The sequence below is a fragment of the Acomys russatus genome, chromosome 12 (genome assembly GCF_903995435.1).
Source record: "Acomys russatus chromosome 12, mAcoRus1.1, whole genome shotgun sequence".
Taxonomy (NCBI): domain Eukaryota; kingdom Metazoa; phylum Chordata; class Mammalia; order Rodentia; family Muridae; genus Acomys; species Acomys russatus.
The window spans coordinates 54,808,190-54,830,974 of record NC_067148.1 but is presented as its reverse complement, the minus strand read 5'-3'; the positions used below and the strand labels follow the sequence as shown (position 1 = coordinate 54,830,974).

Below are 22,785 nucleotides of genomic sequence, written 5' to 3'. Positions count from 1 at the left end.
AACCAGTTGAAGACCAAGCAGGAGATCCTGCAGGGGCCAGCCCCCGTCTCTCTCCTCACCCTGGCCTTGTTGCCAGAGCCTGCTTTGGATCACAGCACCCATTCATTTTAGTGTCCCACATTGGCCTGGCCTTCCCGATGGAAATCTGAGAGGACAGTCAGCTTTTGGACTGTTGACACCTTCCCTAGCGTGCTCCTCAGGCGCTACCTGCTTCACGGTGCCGGCTCTGTGACTTTCCGGCTACTGGGACAACAAACTACAAACTGGTGGCCTTTAAAACCAGACAATAGTCCTGGGGATTAGGAGCCTGAAGTCAAGGTGGCGGCTGGGCCGTGCTCACTGAAGGCTGTACAGCAGAGTTTATGCTTTTCTTTGCTTCTGTTAGTGCCAGCCATCCTGGTCATTCCTACCATAGCTGCATCGCTCCAGTGTCGGCCTCTACTGAATCTCAGCCTTTCTCTCTGTGTGCCCACGGTGTTGCATAACCTCCAAGTGTGCGTCTCTCTTCCCTTTGTGTCTGAGGATCTCAGCCACGGTGGACTGAGTTCACCAACCTCCAGCAGAGCGCCATCCTAACTTGATTGCACCGTTGGGACCCCTTTTCCTGAACAAGGTTACAATCAGTGCTGTCGGAGTAAGGACTTGAACAATATCTTCCTCACAGGTCACAGGGTCACAGGCCCACTCACGACACTGCAGTAGGGCAGAGACATTAAACTGTGCACCAGCCCGTGCCCTCATGGGACCTGATCTGAGACCCAGCACGCAACAAGCACAGAATCAGTGGCCTGTGTTGTCTGTTCCTATCTGACTGCTCCTTCCTTTTGGTGGCACTTTGTTTGCAGCGACTTTTGCCCTGCCCCCCTCTCATGCCTCTCCCCAACAGTAGACAGCCCGAGCAACACGCTAGGGGCCTCTATTATTTCTGCCTTTTGATATGGGCTCTGTGCTATAGTGCCCCTGACCCCAGTCGGGTTTGTGGCGTTGAATGATCCTTTTGTCAAGCCTGAGTTGTGCTGCGAAGGCCATCGATCCTCCTCTGATCCTCCTCTGCGTCTTCAGGCCTAACCTCGGCCACGCCTCCTCAGAAGATGACCAGGCACCCCAGTCAGCCGCCACACCAAGAGTCCTGGTGTCACCTTGTCTCTCCCTTCTCTCTGCCTCCATGGAGCTAAGACTCCCAAGACCTCACTACTTTGGTGGTTGTGTAGCAGAATTCTGCCTCAGGGCCTCCCCTCCAGTAAGCTCTGCACAAAGGAGGTTGGCCAAAAAGCATTCTTTCAATAGTAAACATGTCTGCTTCAGTTTAGGAAAACATTTGCCCTCCCTCCCTTTTTTTTTTTGTTGACAGTGAGGTAATTTACCAATCCCTATTTGGAGAAAATATTAAACAAAAAAGTCCCAGCAGACTTAAAGAAGCCAATAGTTATAGCTAAGAAAACAAAAATAGCTAATAGATTTATAACGAAGGAAGAATGGAAATTCAGACAACCAGAAAAACAAAAGTCACATTTAACTGTTTTTATTTATTTGTTTACTTATGTGCCATGGTGCACGTGTGGAGGTCAGAAGGCAAAACCTGGGAGCAGGCGGGGGGGGTCAGTTCTCTCCTACCACATGTGTTCTGGGCCTTGAACTTGTGTTGTCAGACCTAGAGGTAAGCACATTTACCCACCAAGCCATTTCCGCAGTGCCTGAAGAGTCTGATTGAAGAGAAAGTGCAAGGTGTGTGTGTGTGTGTGTGTGTGTGTGTGTGTGTGTGTGTGTGTGTGTGTGTGTGTGTGTGTGTTGGGGGACCGAAGGGAGGGAGAGGAGTTACTGGCATGTTTATGTGTTCTTCAGAATTACTTTTTACACTAGTTCAGGAGGCTTTCCCCTGTCTTTCAAAATGTTGGTAGATTGACCAAGGGGAGCTTTTGGTGAAGGAGGCTGCGCGGTCGGTAAAGCAGGCCTTCCTCAGCATCCTCCCATCCTCCACCAAGCTCTCATGGCTGCCTCTGGGATCCTCACTGTCACCCAAGAGTTAAATCTTCTCGAGCAGTTTTAACATATAAGGACAAATGAGGTCCTTTGATGGCACCGGCAGCTGGCAATGCTGTCCTACAAGTGACACACGTCATTCCAGCTTTTAGTTCTGTTACAAAGAGAGACCCTGGACTTGCCCCAGATGACCCCCGTTCGACACTTAACTGTGTTTGTTTAGCAGCTTTCAGCTACTAGGCAGCATTCTCAGCTCCTGGGGTTCCTTGAGAAGCATCTCCTCACTCATTGCATGATGTCATGGATGAGTGGACAGAAAGCCTGATGCGCCACGGGGCTTCTGGATCAGCCAGCTGCCTTGGGTCTCAGTAATACTGTTACATCAGGTTTGGAGAGGCCTACGTTCAGAAAGAGCCTTCTGACCTAGGGCTGTAAAGCAGTGTCACTGTAGCAAAGGGATGCAGGATGCAGAAACGTCACAGGTGACCTTAAGGGAGGCTGTGCAGGCCAAGGCCAAGCCCTGTGGGTCTCACGCCCTGCTTGGGTTGGCTGAGGCATTTGGAAGCAGTGGGCTCCAGCAGGGTTTTAGGGTGGAGCATGGCTCAGTCTTTGTATTTTGGAAGAGAGTGGACACTGGGACAGAATGGAGAGAGAGCTGTTTAGGATGCTATAGCAAGACCTATGTAGGAAGGAAGCAACCTACGCAACGGTGTTTCTGACAATGGCAGGCTTCCACAGTCAGGAGATGCCGTGGAGGGCATGGCTGCCTGTTAGACACCCGGAAAACAGCACCTCCACTCAGAGCACCTTCCACAGTGCCCAGTGCCCAGAGCATGAGCTTGGCATTATTTAGACACAAGTGCTGGCCTGTTACTTAGCAGCGAGGTGGCTGTGGACAAGTGGCTCGATGAACCGAGCTTTTAAGCATCTGTAGCTGCAAAGTAGAGATGCCAGTGGCCCCCTTCTGAGACTGTTGCTCTGTGTCTGTGAGCTAAAGCTTTGCTCTGAGTGATGCAACGATAGAAATTTGCTCCTGTAACTCCATGGTGTGGGATAGTAAAGCCAGTGTTAGCTTGGTGACAATGACATTTTATGTCTCCTGTGTGGCTGTGCGAACAAAGAGTGCTGGAAAGAACCCAGAGCCAAGACTGCCTTCTTAAAGCTGTACCCACTGCTTTCTCGGTGTCCCTAGCTTCTCAAAGACAGCCGGTTATCTAGTACCAAGACAGTAGCTGTCACCTCCCTGGCTGGATGTGCAAAAGCAGGAAGTGTCCATCTTTACATCAGATGGGGAGCAGGGAGGAAGGATTGACCACTGTGTGCTCTTGAGGTCACATGCTCCGACCCCACGTGCCTGCATCCAGAAGTGGCTCTTAAATGTTTTCCTGGACCTACAAGGTTATTAATCAACATACTTTTAACATGCTGCAGCGGCCCATCTGACTTTTGGGGGCTGGTCTTAGAGTGCAGTAAAGTGACTTGCACATAAAACAAGTTCCCTGCAGGAGTCGTGAGAGGTGCCCACTGGCTCTGTCAGGCCAAGGCCTGTGGAGTTCTCTGTTTATGTGTTGAGAAAGTTGCTAGTGAGCAGTGTAGCCCTGGGGTGGGGCAGACACTATTACAGCTGCAGGGTGCCTTGTGGCCAGGTCATTGTGCCAGGTCACCACTGCCCTCATGTGCCCTGAAGATGCTCTAGGGCACAGGCATGTGACCACACTCGTCCATCATTCTGTGACTATCTCTCCATCACTACTGGGTCTGTGCCTGTCTGGATTTCGTGCAGAAGAAAGTTTACACAGGGGGGCAAAAAAAGGCTTAGATGCTACTCTACACTTTTGCTTAAATGTTTAAAAAGGCTTTTGACATGTTTGGACATAGCTCGTGTGGGTTCTATCATAAAAGGCCCCGGAAGGGAATTGTGCCAAGGAATAGGTTCTATGCTTCAAATTTTATAGGCGCGGATGTTAAATATGCCTCTTCCAGCGGCCACACCCAGGGGTGTAACGTGATAGCTCATCCTCGCCTCTGAGGATGTAACTAACACTAGCACTACTGTTCTGGGCCATGCTAAAGAGTGGCTATGTAAAATTTTCCAGAATAGAACCCTGACCTCTCAGCTACATTCTCTTTTTAAATTGGGATGCTGTGTTTGATACCCGTGCTGTGTTCTTGGGCCCTGGCGTTACGCCTTTCTACCACGGAGGAAGCCTGAAATGAACCCTGTCAAAATTAGAACCCCAGTGACTCAGTGCAGAACCAGGCTTATGAGCAAAACTGCATTATGTGGTTGAAGTAACATTGGCACCGTGCACCGTGCCAGGGCACACGCTCGCGTTGCCGGTAGGAGTTGTCGTTCATCATGAAAGACTAGGTTAAAATAGAAATACCCAGAGCTGGGCAGGCAGCTCATGGAGCTCACTGACCTGGGCATAGTGTTTAAGATCCACTCGGACCAGGAACTGGAGGAAAAGTGAGCACGGTAGCGCTTTGAGTGGAGGCTGTTCACAAGTGCCTAAGCTGAAGGCAAGGGGAGGGGGCAGTGGAGCTCACCAACTGCTCTGCAGCATCCTGGGGGCAGAAGCAGAGGGCATCAGTCTGGGGAGAAGTGAGCTGGTGAAGGCGACAGAGTGACTATGGAGCAAGATTTTTTAAAAGCATTGTCACATGTGCTAAGCGAGAGCATTAAACAGTTGGTGTGCAAATTAAACAATAAGATGAGTACATCTCATGGCTAGTTACAAAAAACCAATCACCTGGACACTTGAATGGTGATCTTGAGAAGTTTGCTTACTTGGTATTTTAGTTTCTGCACGCTGGTTGCATGTGGACTGAGAGAACGGATCCGTTTCCAGTGTAATGTCTAAGTTTTATAGTTGTCTTTAGCAGTTGTGAATTGTCTCTGTGTTGGTTTGGAGGAAAGGGTGAGAAAGGGCTGGCCTAACTATTTGTCTCAGAGAAAGAAAAGCCTAAGAGAGGACTAGGTTAGCTCTCTGTCTCCGAGGAAGGCACCCATGGTCGGGGGCTGCAGAGGTGTCTCTGTGGTTCAGAGCACTTAAGAGGACCCGGGTCTCCAGTACCCACATGGTGGCTTGCACCTGCCTGTAACTCCAGTTCCAAAGGCTCCAAGGCCCCCTCTGGCCTCCACAGGCACCAGACTCACGTCCTATGCTGCACATCTATAGACGCCGGGACAATATGATGGCACATTTAAAAAAAAAACTAAATGTAATTTTTATTTTGCAGGCACTTACAGTGCTTCCAAGGTTCTTGTAGTAACCATTGAACAGAATTTCCTTGCTAACATCTCAATTGCTAATCCCAGGAGAATGACCCTGAAAATGCGGTCACAGACAGAGCTGGAAAGGATATTGAATAAGATCCATCATCAGCACATGCTGGCACCAACACTGGGTGTGCAGCCTTCTCTGAAAACGTGGAGAGGCTCAGAGGTTACCGTAGGGAGGCATAAGCACAGTGCTGGGCAGACAGCCACCTCAGCGTTTCTAGCACGCTTCTTCTGTGCTTCGGGAAAGAGAGGGTGGCCCGCAGCTAAAATCAGGGCCTGAGCTCCAGCCCCAATTCCAACTTTTACTACTGACTTCAACAGAAGCCCAGGAAGCCTCAAGAGTGAGAGTTGGATGAATAGCCCAAATGTGTAAGCAGTCAGTGGGGTTTCCTGGCCGAGAATGTGTGTTTCAGACAGACGTCACTACGCACGCTTGTAATTGGGTTTCAGGGGCACAACTTGGGAAGGATGGTCTTCATAAAAGGGCAGTCGTTTAAAAAAATGTCAGGTTCTGGACTAATCCCATTTAAGAGCCTGCGGTTTTTTGTTTGTTTTCCTTTCTTTTCTAACCCAGTTATTTTTCTTTGGTTCAATTGTAAAGGCCAAACTTTTTCAGAGATTTGTTTTCATTATTTTTATTTACATGTGTGTATGTATGTATGTATGTATGTATACATATATGCCACATGTATATATGCCTGTGGAGGCCAGACTAGTGTGAGAGCCCCTGCAGCTGGAGTTACAGGCACTTGTGAGCCACCCACCCACCCACAAGTGTTGGGAACAGAACCAAACCCTAGAGCCGTGTGCAGGCTTAACAACTAACTATAGCCCCTAAAGCCATTTAAAAAAAAAAAAAATGGAAGGAGTTATTATTTAAAATAAAGTTATTGGCAGTTGGAATTAGAGATTTTTAGCCTAATTGAAGCCTTAAAGTGAACTTGCTGTATTTCTCAGGATGCAAAAGAAGACATAAGACTTTTGGGCTGGGGACAAAGGATTTTATCCCTCAGGTGACCCCAGGGAAGCTGCCCCTGTATTCCACATCCAGGAAGCGTGGCCTGGTGGGCCCTGGTGGATGCTATCTGTAGAGGGCTGGTGTCTCAGCTGACTCAGCCTGTCCTTTGCAAAGGGACGATGCATAGCTCCCTCTTTCTAGGCTTATGTAAACATTCCCGAGAAATGGTCCATGTAAAGATGGCCATAGCCCTGGGTTCATGGCACACACAGCAGAGCACGTGAGCCCTGCACAGACAGTGCCGTTCAATATAAGAACATCTGGGGGCGACTTGTGAGTTGTGACTTATTCAAAGCCCTCTCACAGCATATTATCTGGCAATGGTTTTTAAATTTGTTTGTTTGTTTTCGAGACAGGATTTCTCTGTGTAGCCTTGGCTCTTACGGAACTCAATTTGCAGACCAGGCTGGCCTCAAACTCATAGAGATTCACTTGCCTCTGCCTCCAGAGGGCTTGGATTACAGGGATGGGCTACCACTGCCCAGCGTATTTTGTTTTTGTTTTTTTAGTTTCTAAAGTTTGTTGATTTTATTTCCAACTATTACCATTGCTGACACTTGTACCTGCTTCCAATCAATCATCTTTTTAAAGCAATGCTAATGTGAGTTCTCAGAGCTGTTGTGAGTTTGGAAGCCGTAGATGATTCAGCCCTTGGCCTGGTCTTTGTAACCTGAGAACAAGGAACCAGCCTAGGGATTCCTATGGGGATCGTGTCACATCACACATTTTCACCTTTCTGTGCCTCTGTAACCACACCCACCTAGGATCCCAGGAGGATGTATACCTGACGTTACCTTCCCCACTTCTCTGCCTTGGGTTTTCTCCTGTTGTCTGTTTCCATGTCATCTTTGGCTCTCTGAGGTGAAGCCCGGGAGTATTTGTGGGAAGGGAGCTGTTCAGGCTTGGCATTTACAGGGAGGGTTTACAGGTGGAGCACATCTGAAAGTCTCTCTAAACTCCTTTCTCTTTGATGCAGTCTGCAGTCCAGCATCAAAGGGGCCCCCTGGTGTGAGCTGCCCAGCCCTTCACTGCTGCGGGGGGGGGGGGGGGGGGCCTTCAGGGGGCGGGGTGGTTAGTCACGCAGGGCAGGCGTAGCCACATTAACTGTTTGGCCTGCCAAAGGCACCGGTGCTATGATTGCTTCTCAGCCCCAGTCTGGGGTTAGGGGGGCAGCTTCATAAATCTCTTCATTCCACCAAAGGGCTTGTTGGAAATCACACAAGTAACAGACAAGGAGGTTCTAGAACCCAGACATCTGGATGCCAAGCTTGCAGTCAGTCTTTGGATTTGCTGGCTGTTGGTACATTTGAGATGAAAATGGCCACACCGATACAAGCTGCTAGTGTTTACTCTTTGACTCTCTCTTCTGGAAGCCTCTTTCCGACATGTTTGCTTTATGAAAGTCTGATAGTAGGGGCAGCTGTCCCTTCTTCCAGGAACACGTCAAGGACATGCACATTCCTCCTGCTTGCTTTCCCTGCAACTGACCTTGTCCCAGAAAAATCATCCTGAACCAGTGCAGCCCTGATCTTCCAGAACATCCCTCGGGGCTCCAGGTTAACTTGACCCATTTGTGACAGATTACAACTATTTTTAATGTCTAAACCGCCCATCTAAAGGCAAACCCTCATCCTCCTTGGGAGCACACGCTCCTGCACAGAACAGGACGTGCTGCTGGATGCTGCACGGCGAGTTATGGCGCACAGCTTTCACACAACTATCCTGGGTTGGGTTAACATGAAGACTAAGGATTACCATGCACACAGTGGGATGGCAGCTTTCTCCGCATAGTGGGTGCCTGTGCTTTGGCATACAATACTGGGGTGGGGTCTCTTGAGGGGGTTTTGGCTTTCCTGGAGATTGTGGTGGCGTATGGCACCTGCCCAAGGCGGTGGGTTCAAGTTCGTGTGCAGGTGGATTTTCACCAATACTGAGGGATAGAAGCAAACTTGTCCAAGAGAAGGAAACTATTTGGATCCTTTGCAAGGGAGGAAGGGGAACAAAATTAAGAGGGCCTCTGTCATGCTAGACAGTGATACTCTGCTTCTCCAGCATATAGGTGTTGTTAGCTTTTAACATCTGTGGCATGGTCAGACAGTCTGAGTTTCTTCTCCTCCTCCTCCTCCTCCTCCTCCTCCTCCTCCTCCTCCTCCTCCTCCTCCTCCTCCTTCCGAGGCAAGGTTTCTCTGTGTAGCCTTGGCTGTCCTTGGACTGTTTTGTAGACCAGGGTGGCCTCAAACTCACAGCAATCTGCCTGCCTCTGCCTCCTGAGTGCTGGGATTAAAGACGTGTGCCACCACGCCCGACCTGAGTATCTTCTTAAAGTCTTAAATATTCAGTGGATGTGTTCATACCTCAGAGACCCTTTCTACACACGAAGGTGGCTGGCTTTCACCCATTTCTAATGGATGTAATTGTCTAGTGTCCAGTGCTCTAATGATTTAACGTTAACAGGGCACAAAGGAGCACTGCTGACTCCCCAGTTACAGTGAAGAACGGAATCCGCACCATGGAGTAACCAGCCGCCACGCCTTCCAGTAGAGGTCTTAGGGAGCCTGAGAAACAAGGACAAGTTAACCTGTATTCTACAAATGCCACTAAAAACAGGAAGAAAGAAAGAAAGAAAGAAAGAAAGAAAGAAAGAAAGAAAGAACGAGCAAGTCCAGCGGTCTTTCTGAAAGAGTGGGCAGGCACTCTTAATGCGAAAGTTAAAAATGCTCCAATGCAGTTCAAACCTTTTTGAGCACAAATGGAAAATTCCATGCCCGAACCTATTTTGTGTTCAAAATTATGTTTAAAATGGCCTGTAAATACACCTTCAGCCTATGTGTGTAATGCATACATGAATTTTGTATTCAGATTTTGGTCCTTCAAGATATTTCATTTTATACATGCTAATATTCAAATATCTGGGAGAAGGGAACAGCCCTGAATATGAAGTGTTCATATACTTCAGATCCTAAGCATTTTGGAAAAAGAATATTCTAATTGCTATGGGGTACCACAGACCCCCTTGGCAAACTTTCTAACCTTTGCCCTCAGACGTCCAGGAGTCTAGTCTGCCATAGCCTTCTCTAGCGGTGGTCTTTATTTTCTACTGTTTTCAAAGGGAAGGTTCAGGTGTCTCTGCTGAGTCTGTATCTATCTCCATAGTAACTAACGCTGACTTTGCATTGATGGCCCGTGTCCTGAAGGGCTCTTCTCAGGGGAAAGGCCCCGAAATACGGGACTAGAAAAGAATGCAAAAGTAGAAGAAGTAGCTGGAGGCAGGAGATCTGTGGAGAGGCAAGGAGAGACTATTTCTGCCCACTGACCCTGGGTCGGAAGTCTTGAGGAAGTCTGGATACTGCAGAGAGGGCCTGGGACAGGAAGGAGTGTTAAGTCTCTGCATGGCCTGGGTCTTTCTGCAGACTCTAATCCAGCGCAAACACACAGGAGTGTTTCCAGCAGCATGGACAGCAGAAGAGGCCGGCTGTGTCTCTGAGGGTTTTCCGGTCTCTTCTGAGGGGATGGCCCGATTGAATTTTCTAAGTCTTGAAAGGCGATGCTGTTTCGCTGTGGTGATAAGCCATGCTCATTCTGTTGACTGAGATGAATCTTCCCTCAACTGACTTCCGAAATGTGAGTTTGACTACAGGGGTTTGAAAGGCCAGCTTGCCCAGCCTGCTGGCTTTCCATACGTAGAAGATAAAAGCGGCCAACCTGCCTTTGGTGAAAGTTTGTGGCAGTGTCTCACAAAGCTTGCCGTAGGCGTCCCTTCTCAGCATGGCGAGGGGTACCACTGCGAGGTTTTGTTTTTGTTTTTTTCCCCACTTACCCAACAGGAATGGCTCACCTTATATTTCCCCAGGAAAAATAATCCCGCGTTTTCTTGTTCTGTAGATAATTTATAGAGTGTTCCTTCAGCTGGGGGATTTGGGGGTGATCTGAAGACAGTGGGTAAATCTTTCGGGTAGACCGTGTGTCTGGTGTTTTAAGTCATACGACTTGGTAAATCTATACAAATGTGGTTGGCATAAAGCTATGGCCTTTGGTTCTGCTGAGGCTTCCTGAGACCCTGCCCATGCTAATGCATGTTTAGGTCATCCGGTGTCTGTGATCAGACAGTAGATAACAAAGGTCTGTAGGCTTTGCTGACACTGGGGGAACCAGACAACAGGTTTTCAAACTAGAGTTGAGGAGAATAGACTACACTAACCTTGTGAAAACTCCCTAGCGTCTGGGGCAGCCTTCTTTCACTGCCATGGACTACGAGGGAAAAGGGAGAGAAGCCGGTGAGCATTGGGATGTTGGGGAGAGTAGACAACTGTTACCCGTTTTTAAATTGTCCATTGAGATCATTTGCAGGAGCCTAGCTGCTGGGTGTCCACAAGTTAACGCTGTGCTCAAAGCAGAACTCAGTGTTGCAGCGCTGTCAATCAGCATCTTTCCTCAGGCTCAATGCATCCTGTTCTAAGCACTGGGCAGGTTTCTAGCCGTATGGCAGAGTCGCATTAAGGAGGCGCCCGGAAGGAATCCCACAGATTTCAGAGAGTTTGAGCTGGAACTCTGGCTTTTTGCAGTTGAAGCGCTGCTTACATTGCCTGTATATAGCCAGGACCGTATACTAGAACTTTCCCTCCACCATTGAATCAGGGCGAGAGAGCGCTTCCCCAAAAGGCACTCTGAAAACCTTCCCTTAGAACAACTGAAGAGCTTTCATTTGTTATCAGTAGCACGACTGCCTCAGGAGAAGAAAACATTTCAAAAGGCAGAGTGCCATAATGAGGCCCTTATTTGAGGGCGAGCTGCCTGCCCTAGCAGGGGACCTTTGGAAAGGCTTGTAATTGGCACGCATTTCTAGAAAAAGTGCAATGGTCATGAATGGCTGATTGTTGTGAAAACAGGCTTTCTGTTTCTACCCGTATCTCAGGAAACATTAGACGTTGTCCTGTGCTGACTGGAGCTCAGGAGGTGGAATATAAGACTGGCACACAAGAGCGACTGACAGGAAAGTGCCTGGCTTGGGATTCTAGGTCTCTCCAGGGATTCACAGAGTATGCAGTCTTAGGGCCTTGGGGCCTCTAGGGCGGAGCTGTTGCTGCGCTGTAAGGAGTGCATAGCCCCATCTTGCCCTCCTTGGAGTCCCCCCAAATATCCAAGTCACAGCATCATACAGTCATATACCCTTGTGGGATGCAGGCTGACCTCACCTGCTCATCCCGATCTAGAGTGCTGTCAGCACAGAGGTAGCGGTCTTCCAAGGCCTTGTCCGTCCCTGGAGTTCCCGCCTGTGAGGGGTTGCGGGAGACCTGGGCTTCCAAGGGACCAGGTCCAGTGCAGCTGTGGGGCAGCAGCTGCTCTCTGTGTCTACTGTCTGCCTCCTGTTGTCAGGAGGTGTTTCGACTCTGAAGTGTGTGGCTCTGATGGAGTAAGTGACTGGACACGAGAAACCACAGCCCTTGGTACTGTCATCTGATCTTTTCCTGAGAGCCACGTAAAATCAAACAATCTCAGTTAATTCAGGGGTTAAGGGGAGCACACATTAGAGATGTGCTAGGAAGAGAAGGCGCGACTCACACTTTCCCCCATTTTAGATCCCTGTTTTCTTACTTCTAGGCTTTCCAACTCTGCTTCTGTGCCTGCCACTTTCTTCTTCCCGTATTTCCATGAGACAGTGTTGCGTGTGCGTGTGTGTGTGCATGCATGTGCAAGTAAATGCATGTATACCTGTAAGACAACATTATAAGACTCGCCAGAAAGTGTTTTCTGTAATGTAAAACCTGTGCCTCCAACAAATCTTAAGAGAACTCCATGAAGTATTTCTTCCACTAGTATTTTTTTTCTTTTTTTTTAGTAAATTTTAGGAATACCTTTTCATGAATAGAGGAGAAATGATTTGTTTAGAAAGAAACCATATCCACAGTAGTTACCAGAGTAGACAGACTTGAAGTATTAGGAGGTGCAAGGAGATACAAATTATAAAAAGTACATTACTATTTTTTTTTTTTAAAGGCCATCAGAGAAACCCTCCCCTAAAGCTTTGGTCTGTTTAAAAGCTGCCTTCACAACGTTTATAAACAGCATGAGTCCGCTTGAGTGTGTATTTTACAGATTGAAAACAGAGCTGGCTAATCTTAGCCGTGTGGCCATAAAAGGAGAGAAAGCGGAATGTATAGCTTTCTCCAGCGGACAGGCAGTAAATCCTGAGGGTCCATCATGACACCCAAAGTCAGCTGTGGCACCCATAGGGGAGTTGTGTGCGTGCCTTTCAGACTCTTGAAATAGACTAACCTGGATGTAACTTTTTTTGTATTATAGAAAATGGACACAAAGTTGTCACTTTAACTCTTAATTCAGCGGAGGTCTCCCAGTGTTGGGCAGCTGTCACTACAATCTCCTGAACATTTTCACCATCCCAGAGAGGTGTTCTGCACCTCTCAGCAGTACTTAGTTAAATCCCTTGGTCCACCGCCCTCCATTGGTGACCCTGCTCGCTGCTCTGCTCTGTGAATTTTCATATTCCAGGTGTAGTACACTAGTGGGCTCATACAGTGTTTGTCTGTGTTTCTGTATTGTTTATTTCACTTAACGTGGTGTTTTCAAAGTTAATACACATCTCAGAATTGCTTTCTTCTCTCCGTCCACTGTAGGCCTGAGCTACATTTGGGCATCACCCATCTCTTGACAGATACTTCGGATATACTCACTGTTTGCCCGCTGTCAACAGTGTGATTGAAACAATCCCAACAATCCCAATAATCAGTGCTCTAAAAAGTTTTTATAGCGGGTGCAGTGGCACATGTCTGTAATCCCAGCATTCAGGGAGGCAGAGGCAGGCGGATCGCTGTGAGGTCAAGGCCAGCCTGGTCTACAAAGAGAGTCCAGGACAGCCAAGTCTACACAGAGAAACCCTATTTCAAAAAACAAAAAACATAGAGGTGGCTCAGTGGTTAAGAGCACTGGCTGATCTTCCAGAGTATCCTGGTTCAGTTCCCAGCGTCCACGTGGCAGCTCACAACTGTCTGTAACTCCAGTTCTGGGTGATCTGACACCCTCATGTATACATATATGGAAGCAAAACTCCAATGCATGTTTTAAAAGAATGTTTCTATGGGTTGAGAATTGAGAGAGAACGTGGAAGGACACATTGGTGACTAGCAGAACGGGCATACGGCATTGGGTTGCACATTGCCCATAGGTGACAATGCCCACGTCCCTACAAGGGCTGTGCAGCGCAGAAGGTGCACCTCAGCCAGAGAAGTAGCAAGCAATACCGTAGGTGTAGATGGGGGAGCAGAGGATGACAGTGAATTCAGAAGACTCAGGACTGCTTATGGTGCTGAGAGTAAATGATGGATGAGTGCTCGGCCCCGAGTATGAGATGCAGACCTTCCTTCCATGGCTCAGCGAACACTGGGAAAGAGGGAGCAGAAAGAAGGCAGTAGGACCCAAGTTCAAATCCCTAGCACCTATGTAATACGCTGGGCGTGATCACGTGGGCCCGCAGCCCCAGTACTGTAGGGAACAGAGACAGAGTGTCACTGGGCCTTGCTGGCTGTCAGCTTCAGTGAGAGACCCTGTCTCAGGGGAATAAAATGGAGAGTGATGAAACAGGATGTCAGGACTCCTGGCATGTGCACGTACATGTGGGTAGAGGTATCACCGTGGCTTCCCAAACCATCGTGCTATTAAATACCACAGGATGGATAGACGAGAGCCTCGCCAAGGCGATGCCATCATGTGGAGCCTCTCTAGAAATAGTCCAGATGACAGAGTCCTCCTTAGGCTGTGGGAGGGGAGAAGGAGGAAAGGATAATATGGCTGAGGGGACACATGTGGGGGGAAGAGGGAGAAAAATCAGTGGTGACAGGAGACACGTGTCCTTGAGATTAGATCGCAGGCTCCTGGGGCCCCAAAGAGATGGAGAATTGAGCATTAACGATGGCGGCCGTGGGGAAATAAGGGTCACCCACAGGTGACAGGAAAGCACAGGATCTAGGATCTACAGAGACAACACGAGAGAATGGAGAGTGGAAAGTAGTCCCTGCGCCTTCTGCATTATGCTCCTGTCTGCTTGTGTTTCGGTTTCTCCGTAATTGTTTTTGGGGTACCTACGAAATCTGTATGTTCTGTGGCCTGAAGAGACTTGATGGCTACACAAAGAAATCCTCTGCTCTGGAGTGCTAACACATAGCCCATTCATTCTCAGTTCTCTTATCTACAACAAAACAGGAGATGCTCCTACTGCGTGAAGGGGCAGCTTCTGTTGGATTTTCAGTTTTGGAAAGGAAAAGGTCGGGGGCTGGAGAGATGGCTCAGAGGTTAAGATCACTGACTGCTCTTCCAGAGGACCGGGGTTCAATTCCCAGCACCCTATGGCAACTTACAACTGTCTGTAACTCCAGTATCTGACTTCCACAGACATACATGCAGGCAAAACACAAATGCACATAAAACAAAAATAAATAAATAAATTATTAAAAAAAGAAGAAGAAGAAAAGAAAAGGTAGAAACTAGGAAATGATCAGGGGGTTGGAAAGAAAGGAGTTGGTTAAAATGCCGAAGAGAGAGGCAGAGCCATGGGAGAGCTATGTGGAGCAGACGCAAGGCAGGCCACCTGGGGCTCTCCAATGAGGCCACCCCAGACTTGAATCCTCACAAAGCTGATTAGTCTGGACAGCGTCAGCCTTCTCAGGAGACTCCCCTCTGGTACTTAGGGTGGACAGTGGGGAGAGAGCATTGTTGCTACTTACGTACTAAGGGTTTGACGTAGCCTGTAAGTGGCATGTGAAATCGTTGCTTGTGACGGCTCTCGCCTGTACTCAGCAGCATCAAGCCAGCTGTGGGCTACTTACCTCCCTCCATGATGGAAGCAATACCTTGCTCGTGTGGGAGAGTTTTAATGCTAAAATCTCTCCTCTGAGTATGAGCAGGAAGTAACAGTAAGACGTTCACCGGGAAGATGTTGTGTGAACTGTGAGGTACTGCTTGGGCTTGGAATCATCCAGAAACCCGCAGAGTTGAAGTTTTATCTTCCAAGTATACATTCCCACGCAGGATGGAAAACACTTTTCTGAACATCAAGTTTCTCCTAGAGAGGAGGGCTAGGGTGACTCATGCTCTTTTCTGTGCTTTAAAAAAAAAATATATCTCTTCAATTTTTCTTTTTCCCTCTTTTTCTTTGTCTTTTCTTCTTTCTTTCTTTCTTTCTTTCTTATTTATTTATTTATTGAGACAAGGTTTCTCTGTATAGTCCTGGCAATCCTAGAACTTGCTCTGCTCCAGGCTGGCCTCAGGACTCAGAGATCCACCTACCTCTGCCTCCCAAGCGCTGAGATTAAAGGCGTGCACTACCACTGCCTGGCAACTAGCACTTAAAATTTTAACCTAGAAAGGGCATGATTGCTTTAGCCTAGGTTTTGCTTGTGGTAGCTGTCACTTACTAAGCACATGGCTCCACTTCCTCCCCACAGGAACCCTGTCTCCAAGGCGGCCATTGCTATTGTTTCTGTTTCTGTTTTTTGACACAGTCTGTACCCCTGGCTGTCCTGGAACTCACTACATAGATCAGGATAGCCTTGAACTTACAGTGATTCCCCTGCCTCTGCCTCCACTGTGCTGGGATTAAAGGTGTGTGCCCCCACCCACAAAGCCAGTCATTACTGTTAGCCCCAATTATAAATAAGGAAATTCCCGTCGCAGCTGTGGTGGTTTGAATGAGAAGGACCCCATAGGCTCATGTGTTTGAATACTTAGTCCCCAGTGATGGAAATGTTTGTGAAGGATTAGGGGGTGTGGCCTCGTCAGAGGAGGTGTGTTACTGAGGTGTGCTTTGAGGTTTCAAAAGTCTATACTTTTTCCCAGTTAGTTCCCTCTGACTGACTTGGGTTGTTGCCTCAAGGTACCAGCTCTCAGCTACTGCTCCATCGCCATGCCTGCCTGTGCTTCCTGTCCTGGCGATCAAGGGCGGTAGCCCCAATGCACTCTTCTATAAGTTGCCTTGGCCATGGCCTCACCACAGCAGTGGAAGAGCTGCCTATAGATTTGATGTCATTTAGAAGGCCCCAAATAAGGCTGTGCATGGAACAGGTAGATCTGCCCCTGTGGAGACACGTTTCAGTGGGCGCCTGCTTCTGTCCCGGTCTGTGCGGTTTCTGTCTTGTGAGTTGGTCCACCTTGTTGTAGCCTGAGCAAGGCCCCGGCTGTTGCAGCTACCTGATGCTGCCGGGCTGCTAGAAGCATGCTTTCTGGGCTCCTTTGTGAGGTCATCTCATCAGAGGCTGGTGCCTTGGGTACCCCCAAGTGGGGGTCCAGCAGGAAATGGTGGCTCAAATCGCGGCCTTCTTGACTGGATGTCGAGGGGCTGCCTTGGAGACATTTGGTCTGGCAACTGAGCATGCTTTCAAGTTGTGAGATATTTATTCTTCCTCATAAATATAATAGCAGAAACGTTCGTGGTTTGCACTGTCAAGCCGCTTACCTGGAACATTCACTTAAAGAAAGGCACCCGGCCCTGGAGACGATGACACTGCCTTCTTTGATTCTCACCACATAAAGCTTATGTTGTTTGTGTGCCTCGGGAGAACGCCACTCCCAGAGCAAACCACCTTCCTCATCAAGGCATGATCAAGACAGCCGTGGACAAGCAGGGCTGGCTCTGCCCTCTGCCCATCCTCAGAGCCGAGGGCAGCTATGGTTATTGAAGGCCTGCTGCTCCCAGGCTTCCTTTCACTGGGATCAGGCTTGTTCCTAAGCCTCCCGAGGGCTGGCTAGCCCTTCTGAGGTGTCAGAGCTGCCCAGGGGCCTCTGGGGGCCTCTCACACATCCTGCCCCTCCCCTGTAGCCCACTTACTGCCTTAGCCTAATTAAATCACTCATGCTTCTCAGGACGCGTGGAAGCAAATGGAGAGCAGAGAGAATTATAAAGCTACGGGCCAAGCTCTCCCCACCCCCAGCTGTCACACATCATTTGGGGTGTGCCTGAGTTGATGCTTGGAAGAAAAGACCTAGGCAGCCACTGCCCTGGAACAGGAAGTGCTACAGATTTACCCATAGAGCTGGAATGGCTTTTCTGCATGGGTGCCAGCCAGGCCAGTGTTTGAGCAGCGTGGTGGCTGATTAGTGGAACCAGGCTGTGACTCCAGATAACAGGGATCTTAGGCAGATTCGGGTCAGTAAGTCAGATGGACGCTGCACTTGGTCTGTCTACTAGGAGAGCCTCCGGATAGGAAGCTCCGAGCCTGGGAAGTCAATCAGAGACTCGGAATTCCGTGTACCAGCCCCAAGTGACCATTAGACCCCGGGTTGCCCTCGGCAAAGATGTGCATGGGGAGTCCCAGCCACACAGAGCTAGGTAGTCGAGCCTGGGAGTTCATCCTCCATTTAATTTCCTGTTTATATTGCATGGTGTGAGGCTTGGGGTCCCTTGGTCCTACCCATCCCTGGTAGGTGGGAAGACAAAGGCTCGTTAATTAGGATGTTGATTGTTTGATTCCATTATCATTAAAACAGAAGACTTTTCTGATTTGAAAGAATAATATATATCATCCTCGACTGAGGGTGCTGTGACTTAGAATTCATCAGCTTTGCACTCAGTAGAAGCTGCTCTTGGAGTTCTGGCTTCTGATATGTTCCTGGGCCGATGATTTTTGATGCAAGGTACTACAGCAGCTCGCAGTCAGCGGCAAGCACCAGCACCCTCCGTGTGCTGTCAGGCTCAGCTTTGCCATTTGGTAGAGAAAATGTATTAAGGAATTTTTTTTTGAAGTAGAATATTTTCTATCAGGACATAATCCCGTTGTGCCTCAGAGAGCATCAATTAATTCAGATTTCTTAAAATGGAATTTGTGAAAGTCTGTAGTCACTCATGATTCGACTACTCATTAACAGATAACTGTTGGAATTTTAATTTTTAATTAATTTGTAAAAGACGTGATTTCCTTTATGAGTGTTTGGCCTGCATGCATGTCTGTGCACCACGTGTGTGCCTGGTACACCACAGCATCAGGAGGCATCAGGCTGTGTGTGTTCTGCCCTGGCACTTTCATCACTGAGTTCCCGGGGGCAGGGGTCAATTGCATTCTACAGGTTGGGTGTACTTACGGGGCAGGGGGGCTCTGTCCGCTCTTGGGCCATGTGGGTTTTGACACAAGGCTGTTGCCCTGCTCTGTCCCTTTCACCTCTTCAGGTTTGGCCAGCGGGAATCAGCTTCTATTACTATATATTTCTTCCGCCCATTGTGTCTTCTTATAATTTCCCTCATTGACTTTGTGGTATTTTTACCTGCTGGTGACAGTTTTCTGACTGACTTTTCCAAATAAGGGTGCGTGCTGTCTGTGGCTGCGATCTTTCAGAATCCTCCAGAATGCCAAGAAGTCACCTTCATAGCTGTGCACAAGGCACCTTGAGATCGGCGGCATGCAGCCATTCCTAGAATAGTCCCTTGGGCTCTTTGGCTAAAGGAAGGCAAGACAGTTTGGGAATGAGAAAACTTGCCAGTCAGGGGCTCAGAAAATAAAAGTAAGGAGAAAGAGCCAAAATCTGGGAGACCGAGACTCTGTGAGCCTTGGGCGGCTGCTCTTACAACAGAGCGAGAGATTTCTAAGCTGCTGTTCTTTTGAGGGTGCCCACATCACTTGACTTTACAGTGTTGTAGTCAGTGCCCCACTGTAATTCTTCCCCTCCCTGTCTCTCCTCCCTCTCTCATTCAGCTGTGTTACTTTGGGCCGCTGTAACAAAATGTCCCAGGCTCGGTAGCACACACTTCATGAACTCCGCAGCCTCGGTGCTGAACACCTACCGTGAGCACGGTCACTGTGCTATCCCACAACCTGACGTCAAAGGGCGCCATCTCAGACACCTTGGATCAAGTTGTGTTACGAATTTCAGTGTTTTTACTGAAAATAAAGAACTTTTGGCTCCTAAGAAACATAATGGTTTAGTTACGGAAGTAAAAAAATTTAATGTTTTCTCACCTCATTCCTCAGCATATAAATTCATACCAGTGTAACTTTGGATTATATTGTGTTAGAATGTTTGATTTTGAAGACTGATTGTTTAAGTTGCTGATTTAAGTTTTATAAAAAGTTTTCTTTTTGGTGAATTTGCTTTAGAGTTAGGCTACAGTTTCCAACTATTTCTGAAATGGCCCTAAATACACTTCTGTTTTTCTTTTTCTCTTTTCTTTCTTTTTTTTTAACTACATATTCATGCCAAGTGGTGTTCTTAGCATTGACAATCACAAAATCAAAATATTGATTAACTATGAAAAATGTTGAAGATGCTTTACATCCCGTGCAACCAAATATCCAGTCTTGCCGTTCATTATGTAAAAGTAAATAAATGTGCCTCATTACTATGCAAATTCGCCTTAATCTCTAATAGAAGGGAAAATCCTATGTATAGCAGGATTGTTTTTAGGTAAGTTTCTGCATGACTTATAACTAGTGAGTGTTTGTTTTATTGACTGCAGGTGTTTGAGGTTCCTGTCTTGACTTTCCCACAGTGATGGGCTATAATCTGGGATTAAGAGCTGAAGTGAGCCAGGTGTGGTGGCACATGCGCATGCCTGGAGTCGAAGCACTCAGGACGGCAGTGGCAGGCAAGGCTAGCTTGGTCTACAGAGCCTGGCAGGGTCCAAGCCAGCCAAGGCTACACAGAGAGACCAAGAACCCTTTCTTTTTGTCAGCGTATTTTACCATACCAACAGAAAAGAAGCCAGAGCACCCTTTTGTCTCAGTCTGATGTTCTTTCTGTGTGCCGAAAATTTAAAAAAAAAAAAAGCTTTCTAAATAATTAAAGTCTGCAGGCTTCTGGAGCCATCAGCCTGCCTCTGCACCCAACTCCCCACACGGCTCATTTTACAGTGTCCTCATTTTTATTTGATTCCACTTACTAACAATTCACATTTTAAACTTTAGCCTGCCTCTGAAACACTTTGGCAACCACCTTGCCAGTTTTTTTGAAATTGCTTGAAAGAAATGGACTTAAATAGAAAGTCTTGGTAATTGATATCAAAGTCCAGACAGTTGAGCTGGCAAGATGCTTCAGCCGGCACGGTGGCTTGCTGTCAAGGTTGATGGCCTGAGTTCAAGCCCTGGAGCCCACATGGTGGCAACGAGAGAACTGACTCCCACAGGTGGTTCTCTGACCTCCACATATGTGCCATGGTATGCAAATCCTCCAATAAATACATTAATTAGGAAAAGAAGCCCAAATGATGGCATGATTTTGTATTGAGTATGCACAAAACCGCAAAGGCCTTAGGTGGATTCAGTTGGAATTCACAAACTTTGCTTTTTAAATTATAATGCAGAGTGGGTTTGCTGGCAGTTGACCAGACTGAAAGGGGCTACCCTGTCCTGCCTTCCACTTACTGTGCTCCCACACTTACCCTTTCTTTTCACTGTACTTAGAAGACACTTGGATTACTGGGTCATGCTCAGGAATCAGCTGGGCATAAAACATGCCCCATAGACTCCCAGGGGCCCTTCCGTAGAGATCGCTGGTACTCCATATTGGACCAGACTCACCTTTGCTGGCAGCAGTTATCACTCACTGTTCAGTTAGCACTGTGGCCTGCCTCTCTCTGCCTTGAGATCTGCAGTAATACTGAGGTACCTGGCCAGTTTCTTCCATCCTTCCAACCTCACATGTGTATGTAATACTTGAAGGACCAAGCTCATTAAAATACCAGCAGTTTGTGGGGTGAACCCCCAAAAATTGCTGAGTAACTAAAACTGCCTAAGAGTTTAGAGCACCTCCTCCCCTTTTTGCTGTTCTTCTTTGAGTATACATTTTAATTTCCTAGCCTTTTCTCCTATTTTTTTTTTTTTTTTTTTAAGATACTGGACTAACCCAGGGTCTTACATACACTGAGCACACAACCGTCTTGTAGTATCCTTAGCCTTTTGTTATTTTCAAACAATGACATATACAGTAGGTAAAGTGGGGCACCGCAAAAAGCCATTAAAGGGAGGAATAAATGACTGTGATTCCTTCACCTTAATGTTCACCAGCATTGTATTCCTTCAGCCACTCTCCTGGATTACACCTCTAATACAAGGACATTTCTTTTTCAATCTAGTTTCAAAACTAGAAAAGGGAACAAAAATCAACTCTAGCTGGCATTTACAGACAGTGCCTCAGCCTGCTCTGCTAGCCTCCGCGATGCCTCTGTGATGCCTTTGCTGGTCTCGGCTAACGTTCCTCCCGGGTCTCTAGCCTCTTAGAGATAGCTAGACTTGCCATTTTCAATCTAAAATCTCTACGGTAAACACGGTGGCCTGGCACTCGGGAGAGGCACCAAGTGGGAACTGGGATGAGCTACTGAACTCAGGGCACTTCCTAAGGTGACATGTGATGAACACAGTGACTCTGGAACAAAGAGATGGAGCTGCACAGGGACAAGGCTGACTTCAAGACAGGCCAAGAGAACCCAGGAGAGAGGTATCAGGAGAATCTAATGGTCTGAGGGATGCAGATGCTGGCCAGCTGGGTCATTTATCCTCCTCCCCGCCCCGCCCGCCCATACCCGCCCCCCTTCACCCCTGCCTGGCGCCCAATTGCTCGCTCCAGCTTTCCTTAGAACGACTAATGGAACCTCCTCAGACCATGAGATTCCAGCTCCTCAGGGACGCTGCTCTCCCTCCAGTCTATCCCATCCCCACTCATGGTTTATCTTAGAGCCATCCCAGATCCCTGTCTGTCTGTTCCAGGTGCCCCTGGATCCTCTCAGTTACATTTGTGTTTCATACATGCATGCAGTTTGTTGAGGCTAAGGTCTCCTACAGCGTCACTAGCTGGCCCTAACCGGATGTATTTCCTGGAGCTCTGCATCCACACAGTCAACCAACCATACGTTGGAAATATTTGAAAAAAAGATTGCATAAGTGTATAGAACACACGAGGCCTTTTCTTACTGCCACCCAAACAATATAGTACAGTAGTGTTTATAGTATTTGCATTATATTAGGCATTGTGAGTAATCTAAAGATGATTCGGGGTATATGGAAGGATGTTCCTGGGTTATATGCAAACGTTACAGCATCTTATTTAGGCACCCGTGGAGTTTGGTGTCTGCGGGATACAGAAACAGGTCCTGTCCAGTGACTGAGAGGTGACTATACTGAATCTAGGCAGGTGTATAACCCAGTGAGGGACACAGCCAAGGCCACTTTGTAAGAATAAATTGGGAGCAGGAGGAGACCCTTAAGACGTACCTTTAATGGTGTCAGGTTGTCAATAATATTGCAAGCTAAGTAGTTTTCTCCATAAATTAAAGAACCTGCCATTTAAAAAATCTGTCCATTCGGAATACAAGAATTAATTTTAACAGTAGCTTTTTAAAAAGTGTAATTAGGGAATAAGCCAACTTAGGATCTACTTTGTATCTGTTTCTGAAACTTCCTGCACTTGCCTTCTTGCCTTCTCTTACTGTTGGTTCGTCCAAGCCACCCTCTTTTTGCATTAAACAGAGGAACTGAGGGAGGCACCCTCAGATACAGTAGTTAAAATATAA

The 22,785-nt window shown here is 47.7% G+C and overlaps 1 protein-coding gene across 2 annotated transcripts in view; it reads left to right on the top strand.

Moving 5' to 3' along the window:
• Positions 1-22,785, top strand: part of Mtcl1 (microtubule crosslinking factor 1) — a 110,319-nt gene that overhangs the window by 37,872 nt on the left and 49,662 nt on the right. The window lies entirely within an intron of this gene.